The 8554-nt window shown below is 39.3% G+C and overlaps 1 non-coding gene across 1 annotated transcript; it reads left to right on the top strand.

The window, feature by feature from the left end:
• The first annotated feature begins 594 nt into the window (after positions 1-594).
• TRNAM-CAU (transfer RNA methionine (anticodon CAU)) lies at positions 595-666 on the top strand. Its single transcript has one exon. It is a non-coding gene; the product is annotated as a tRNA-Met (tRNA).
• The last annotated feature ends 7888 nt before the right edge of the window (positions 667-8554 follow it).

Genomic DNA, 8554 nt, shown 5'->3' with positions numbered 1-8554 from the left:
TCATCCAGACAGTGTAAACTGGTGGTCAGTCCCATCAGTGTAAATACTTAGCACTTAATGCATTGTAACTGGTGGGTGGGTGTTGGCTGCCTTTGCTGTAGGTGGAAGCTGTGGCATGTAAGATGCTATGCTTTTACTCTAGGGTACACAAGACACTAAAATACGACTAAGACATTATGAAAGAGAAAGATTCCTATGGTTAAGAATACACACAAGATAGTTATTTTTGAATGTATACTATGCTAACTGGCAACATTTGGATTTCTGTTTTTCTCTTTCTTATTTCTGTGAGTTCTTCAGCTTTGTGGAATGCATGTTTGTTCTACACATATTCTTACAGCCATGAGTTTCAGTGGTGGGACCTCACAGGTTATCACATAATTATTCCCTATTATTTGTGGACAGAAACTTGTTTCCAGTATAGAATTTTGCCACCTTTTCTAGTATTTTTTTTTCTTTTTTTTTTTTTTTTCCTATGGATATCAAATAAAGGTAATTCTTGCATTTTGTCCTGTGGAACTACTCCTTATTCGAGATCTCTTATCTAAAAAATGTTTTTTCCTCATTTTCTTACAACCATTCTCTCAGCAGAGCAGCAGAGTGGCGCAGCGGAAGCGTGCTGGGCCCATAACCCAGAGGTCGATGGATCGAAACCATCCTCTGCTAGTGATCCCTTTTGAGCCAACAATGTGCACTCGCAGCCCAAAAGGCCAACCGTACCCTGCGCTCCATCAAAAGAAGCGTGACCAGCAGGTCGAGGGAGGTGATTCTGTCCCTCTACTCTGCTCTGCTGAGACGCAGCCTGCAGTGTGGTGTCCAGCTCTGGAGCCCTCAGCACAGGAAAGACATGGACCTGTTGGAGAGGGTGCAGAGGAGGGCCACAAAAATGATCCGAGGGCTAGACCACCCCTCCTGTGGGGACAGGCTGAGAGAGCTGAGGTTGTACGGCCTTCCAGCAGCCTTCCAGTACTTAAAGGGGGACTACAGGAAAGATGGGGGCAACCTCTTTAGCAAGGCCTGTTGTGACAGGACAAGGGGGAATGGTTTTAAACTAAAGGAGGGTAGATTTAGACTGGATATAAGGAAAAAACATTTTACTGTGAGGGTGGTGAAACACTGGCACAGGTTGCCCAGAGAGGTTGTGGGTGCCCCATCCCTGGAAACATTCACGGTGAGGTTGGACGGGGCTCTGAGCAACCTGCTCTAGTTGAAGATGTCCCTGCTCACTGCAGGGGGGTTGGACTAGATGGCCTCTAAAGGTCCCTTCCAACCTAAACCATTCTATGGTTCTATGATTCTATAGTTGTTGTGCCTCCATTTACTTCAATAGATTCAGCTGGCTAAAAGGTGTTGTAGTAAGATTTTTCTTGAAACTATATCTAGTCTTACCACAGCCAGTCACTAACTGGTAACAGATACACTACAAATTCTCATTTTGACTTTGCTGTTTTAGGATTACACAATTCTTTAGATTTATTTTTGCAGTTTCATCTGTCTCAGCAGTTACTTTTTTTCAATTTGGCTCCCTTTTGCTTTTGCTCTCCATAAAGACACACATGTAATACACAGACATGAACATATCCCTGTTTCTTTAGCATAGTCCACTGTACTAAACGCACAATTTTGTTATCTTCTTTTTTCTCAGAGGAGGATAAATTTTTATGAATTCATAGAATCTGGAGCAGAGAAGAACCTTGTAAGTAATGCTTATGGGGAGTGATTTTGAACTATTTTGGAAGAATTAGCTTAAGATGATTTTGTAGCAGTTCTTTACCGCTCACTGCTCAATGGCATAACATGCATCTCCTCAAGTTCTTTCCATAAATGAACTGAGCCTTAAATTAGGATTTTTGATTGTCATATAAACATTTCTTCATATGGTGGGAGATGCAGTAACATCTTCTTTAATAGAAAAGAATGCCATTATTCAGTCCTGCTTTTTGCTGTTTTCATTTGCACATTTATCCTTAGAGTAATTTTGCTTGAGTCAAAACAGTTTCAGTTTTTTCAAAATTTATCCTGGGAAGATGATATGACATAACATCCTGTAGGAAAACATCGATATCTGTCTGAGACATAAAGGAATTACTTATACTCACTTTGCAGTCATTCTGGACCACAAGCTTAAAAAGGTAACAAATCCATTATTTCTATTAGGAGTAATGCAGACAAAGTAGGATGTGGAGCTATTTAGGTGGTTTTTTTTCTGAAACTAGTAGTTCTCATGAACGTGGGAGACATTCTGTGGCTTGATTTGTGTACAATTTTTCAGAAACAGTCTCGTGGTTTGAAGGATAAAGTCATTTCACATGGTGCAGGGGGGAGGGTAATTTTCAAGTGCAGTCAGTAAAATGACATTACAGTGAATACACATATGCAAACAAACGCAAAGTCCTGTGTGAACTGATCCTCAGCTTCCTGTGGGAATTACATCTTCAATGGATTATATTTGAGCCCACTGAGAATCAGTCAGGATGACAGCTGAGCTGGAAGCTATGCAAGAATACTGGCTGCCGTCTGGTTTCATATATGGTAGTGATACCTATACTTAGTCTGCTGTCTGGGGTAGAGACAGTAAAATTGGTATGAAGGATGACTAAAAGGAACCTGATGTATGAGTCTTCCAAGCAGTTGTAACAATATTGTCAAGATGCTTCCTGAAATGTGTTTTCTATTTGTGACCTGTTTTATGGCTCAAGGACTTTTTTATTCAGTTGTTAGTCCAGGTTATTTTCATGCCTTATGTTTGGTGCATTTCTTGATAGCAAGGTAACTTCTTAAAAGTAAAAACTCTTGAAGTGTAGGAATTATATGCACCGAGCAGCATTAGCAAGTTACGTATATGGGCAATGTAATACAAATCCCAGAAGAGAGATCTGGCTCTAACTTGCTGGCCTTTCCATCTGCAAATATATATTTAGAATTGCATTACACTGCTTCATCAGAAATAGCTTTATATGTAGGGATGGTATGTGAACAGATTAAAATACTGATGGCCTTTGACCAAAAGCATGAGAGTGATGTGTACATCAGATTCCCTTAGTTCCTTCAAAACTCCTGCCACTAAATAATGCTATTAGGATCATTTAGAAGTGATTTATGGATGTGAAAATTATAGTGGTGATGCAACTTACATTTCAAGAAGTAAGAAGACATTTCAAGTAGGAATAAGAAGGTTTTTGTATACATTGGTAAGTTTGTCCTAAGCTTCCTCTTCTCTAGGCTGAATAGTCCCAGCTCCCTCAGCCTTTCCTCAAATGCTTACCATCTTCATGTGCTGGATTTGCTCCAGCACATCCATGTCTCTTTTGTCCTAGGGGCTCAGAGCTGTACTCAACAGCCCAGATGGGTCTTACCAGTACTGAGCAGAGGGGAAGGATCACCTTCCTCTACCTGCTGGCAATGCTTTGCTTAAAGCAGCCCAGAATGCTGTTGGCCTTTGCTGTGATGGCCCTTTGCTAGCTCATGGTCAACTACGTATTACCAGGACACCCAGGGCCTTCTCTGCTTTCCAGCTGGTTGCCACCAGCTTGTGCTGCTCCAGCCAGAGCACATGTGAAGTAGTCTTGGTCTCAATCTTGCTCATAGGAGCAGGTTTCACACCCAGCTCAAGGCATAATGGATTTTCAAGTTATTCAGCCAAGTCAGGTGTATAAAACTGACTGTTCTCAGTCCTGCCCTTCAGCCTGTGGAGCATTTTCAACTATCTTGTCATACTCTCATAAAAACAAGTAAGAAGGTATGAGTAGCAGCCTCTGTCTGAATAGTTAGAAATTAACCTGGAAAGGAATCTAAAGAGCAAAAACATGATAGAAGTGCTAAAGTGGTATGGCTCTATAGAAGCTCTAATGTGCATACTCATTCCCTTCTTTTCACTGAATTACATTTTTTTCAATTATTACTACTTTTAACTTGCCAAAGTGACATTTAATATGTAGTTCAAAACATATAACTGAATAAATGCTTGTTTCCAAAGATAATTCCAGGTATTATCTTCTTTCAACTTAATTCTAGCTGAGATTTAATGGTGGGACAAACCTTTGCAGACAAAAGGTATAATCTAATCTCATTTGCATGTGGATATCCTCTTTCCTGACTGCCAGTCTGCCAATGCTAAAGAACTCCCTCAGCCCTGATCTAGAATGAGTATTTTTCTTGTCTTTGTGCAACTGCCACAGCATCTTATTTCACATTATCTGAAGAAATTTCTGGGTTTCACTGCAGTCCTAAAGTGGTTTGACTCTGGCATATGATTTGTAGATACAATGAAAATATATTCACTATCTCCTGCCTTTATAAGGAATCATCAGAAGTCACTGCTAATGGATAGCTTGCTAATTGGGGAATGATTTAATATAATTCAGTCTCAAATGAAGTTCGTTAGAGTGGACCGAACAGTATGAATGTTAACAGATGTCAATTGTAAAACAGTAATTTATGTTAAGATCTCCAGGATGTAAAAGAACACAGAGGAGCTTGGCAGTATAAAATGTTGTGTGTGAAGTAGGATTTCCTGCTAACATTATTTTTGGCTTTTTATGCTTTGTATTGAGTCAGTGGCACTTCATTCAATGTGTATTTTCCTTGAATAACCTGAGAAAGAGAGGGCCAAATAGAAAACTCTTTAAATGTCTTCTTGATTTAGTTTAAGAATAAGATCTGCAATATACTTCATGTGCTACTCAAAATCAAGTTGTTGTAATTTAGCAATATTTTACAATGTGCTTTTCATTCAATGCCCTTCTCATCTTGACTGAGCCTGCATTTTCTATATAGTACATATACAGTGTACAAACTCTGTACATATTATACAATCTAAAGGTACCTCAAATGTAACAACAACAACAACAACAAAAAAAAACCCTAAGCCCTTCTTTTCATTAAATATATGCCATTGGTCTTCTTCAATGCCTGAAGAGATGAGACCAGACCTGTATCTACCTTTAACATACAAAAAATATAAAAACTATGCTATAAACAGAGGTCTGCTCAATGGAGCAACATAATCTTTCTTTAGCTGGGACAATAACTTGGATTAGACTCAAGAGCAACCCCTTTTCTTACCGTGAAAGGAAGAAGCTTTGAGACAAGCAGCACTGTAAAACTTGTGACACATTAAAAAAAAATGATTAAGGATGTTATGTAAACACTGTGTCTTAGTGCTCTGCAGAGGAAGGAGCTCTCTGCTCCCATCTTTTGGTGATCAGCAGGTTATCTGCTGGTTTTATCTACACAGTATATTTATCCAGGCCTACATCTGGACAGAGGCTCCAGGTCTCTTGCATGGATAGGTCATGCCCATGAAGTGATCCTCATAACATGAGCTCCTGGTCACAGACATATGAAGACCTAGATGCTGCATCAAAAATCCTTGCAGTGTGCAGTTTTAAAAGTCACTGGTAAGTGGCACTGCAAGAATGTAAAGGGAAATAGGGGTTCCTTCTTCAGGTACAGATCTTTCTCAAGGGAAAGAAATGCTACTGCTTCCACCGTAGAAACATGGCTGATTTAGCACAGGTTGCCTTTTGCCAGGATACCCTGCAGGGCTGCATGACCCCAGTGGTTACTGGCTCCCATGGGCATCACAGTATAGGAACAACAGGTAGTCAAGTCACTTGGACAATGACAATTGGCCGACCTGGCCCGTGCCTGTGGAGATGGGATTTTGTAGTGACATGAAAATGTTAGCAAGGCTTGCCAGATGAAGAAAAGTGCAGTAATGTAACAAAGTGGGTCTTACCTCTTGGGTTATCATACCAGACAGAGAGTTGTTCCGGAAAACATCTATTAAAATCACTAAGTATATAATGGTTGTGTTTTCTCAAGTAGATAGCACATGTGTTTCTCTTCTCAGTAAGGTGTTCCTTGATTTGTGTGCATATTCAGTGCTTGCAAGAGAAGGAAAACTGTCTATGAAGACTTCCTTGGGAAAATAGACAATGGTTTTCAGTGCAGGCTTGAGATAATGATCGTTGTCCATTTTAAGGGGATTGCAGATTGTTTGAGTACAGACCTCACTGTCAGTGATCTCTGGCAGGAAGGTCACATTTATGAAATGAAAGTGCTTTTGGATCTCAGCTAGTTACTGTTTTTGCAGAAGAAAAAGCAACATATGGCAACCTGAGAATACAATGTATGACACCTATGCGATACATAAAAAGACTCTTCAAGACAACTCAAGATTTGAGGCTGTCACAGGTGCAGCTTCCTGTCTTACCTCCCAAATGCTGCCCAACAGCTTCCCCATGAAGGCAATCACTGTCTGTGCAAGGATGCAGGGCTGTGGAGAAGGGAGTGCTGATCCCCTGCAGCTCATGATGAGTTCCTGGCACCTTGTCTACCCATTGGCACAAAAGGAACTGAGAGAAACAAAGATCCACTTCAACTTCATGTGTGTTCTGCATTTCTTTATGGATTACAGACAAAAATCTAAAAACTTGGCAAATTTAGCCTCTTTTTGCAATCACAATGAGGTTTTAGAGGATTTTTGATCATTTTCTCTGCAAGATACCATAAATTCTGAATCTACTTCAAGGTACAACCTGAAATTTTCTCATTATATTTGTTCTCACTTAGATAACATAGTCGAAATTATTGAAGTTCTCTACCTTTTTCTTTTGATATGAAACAGTTACAATGGTTCTGGACTGCTTACCAGTCCCTTCACCCAAATAAGGCAGAAATTGGTAGGTAGGGTCATAAATAGAAAATGGAAATTTACATCACAAGAATTTTTGCAACACATACAGTAATGGTCAATAGTACTGCCACATTTTTAAGGTTTATCTCATCTTCTTCACAGCAGATAACTCAGGTTATTTAGGCCAGATCTGGCATACATGAAGTGCGTGAGTCTTGTTTACATTACGTACGTGCAGGTTGTGAATCATTATTTATTAGAAATGCTAGACCAGTAAACCTAAGTGCTGAAAGCCATAGATCTAAGTGTTTTCCAAACACTAATCCATCCTATTTCTTTGAGATTATTTAGGACAGTATTAACTCAAAATGGAAAGAAAATTCTTACAAATGCTTCAGGGTACCACAGATACAATGTTAATTTTTGGATTGAAATCGTTGTAACTCACTTTACGCTTTCCTGCAACACCCACTGGTGTAATATCTGAGTAGTGTATCTGGAGAAAAAATTCTCCCAAATCATTAAGCTCTGTTTTCTACATGATGTCTCATCCATAGCCACTGCAGAACTGGAAAAAACTTCTGTATGCAGATGCTTTGGTCTTCAGACAAGGAACTGGACAAAATATTTCTCCATAGTTCATTGACTTGGCACGTGTGACGAAATCGTCTTCATTTTACTTTTTCTCTCAGAACATCATTCCCAACCTCTATGTCACTCTCTCAAATTCTACCTTCCTGTCCCTGGATATAAGATTACTACTACTTGAAGTAAAGAAATAAAACAAGCTCCTACTCCAATGGAATGCAGTGAAACTGGGGCAAGGGAAAGCAGAATCAGGCCCAGAGTATTTAAAATGCAGCTGTGTCGGAAATGAGGAAGGAAAGAGAAATGTGGGAGGATAAGTAACAAAACCAGAGAAGTGTATGGAAACTCCTGAATTTTCTCAGGGGCATTCTCCACCCCACAACACAGCATGTTGGTTAACTTTTTAAATCTCCAGCACAATTATATAAAACCTTTCTCTGACTCTCCTATTGTATTCAGTATGGGTTTCACCTATGTGCCACTGACCTCTTTGCAAGAATCTCAGTGTATCATTGGAGCTAGTAAATACAGATATCTGCAATTTACAGTAAAACAGCTTTAACCCATAGCTAAGATGTCTGGCAGGAGATTTGATTCTTCTAGTTAGTTAAGCCTGGGGCAAACTGCTATGTTTTCCTGGGCTCAATTTTCTTTCAGGAAAAGAAACTTTGCAATTGGTCTAATCTTCTGAGCTCTCAAGCAGGGAACTTGCTGTTGCTTTGTTCTCACAGGATGTTTCTCAGCAAGCAAGTGTATTTATAGTAAATATGGGAAGATGCAAAATTAGATTCAATTTGCTTTGTTGATAAGTGGGACAAAATATTTAAGCATTAAAATGAATGTGCTACCCAACTGTAATAAGCTTAAATTTTAAAGCAGATAGCTTCCACCTTCTGAAAAGCAGACTCTTAAAATATTTCAAGTCAAGTCCCAAATACTAAGGAAAAAAATAATGAGTATTTAGATCTGAAATATGGGTGTAAGAATTTAAAAGGAGTTAGCTGTAGCATCCAAGAAAGTCACAAACAAAACTCCACAATTTTATCCATATTCAGCTTGCTTACATATTTGTAGTCACGTCTCAAAGGAATTTTAATGGAAATTCTGGTTTAAGACATGTGGTGACTGATAAATAAAAAAAAAACCAGTGTAAGTAAGTGAAATAAACAAACCCAGAAGTCTCCCTGGACACCAATCAGTTTTGTAAAGAAATGAATTTCAGTTTAGATTTAGTCACAAAACTCTTTTTCACGGGCTAGCATCCTGAGAGCAAGTGTAGGCCGTGGGTCTAGAAACTTTGTTTGGACAATATTGTGTCCAGATGTG

The sequence above is a fragment of the Phalacrocorax carbo genome, chromosome 3, assembly GCF_963921805.1.
Source record: "Phalacrocorax carbo chromosome 3, bPhaCar2.1, whole genome shotgun sequence".
Classification (NCBI taxonomy): Eukaryota; Metazoa; Chordata; class Aves; order Suliformes; family Phalacrocoracidae; genus Phalacrocorax; species Phalacrocorax carbo.
Note: the sequence above shows the minus strand (reverse complement) of the source record. Positions and strands in the feature narration are given on the sequence as shown.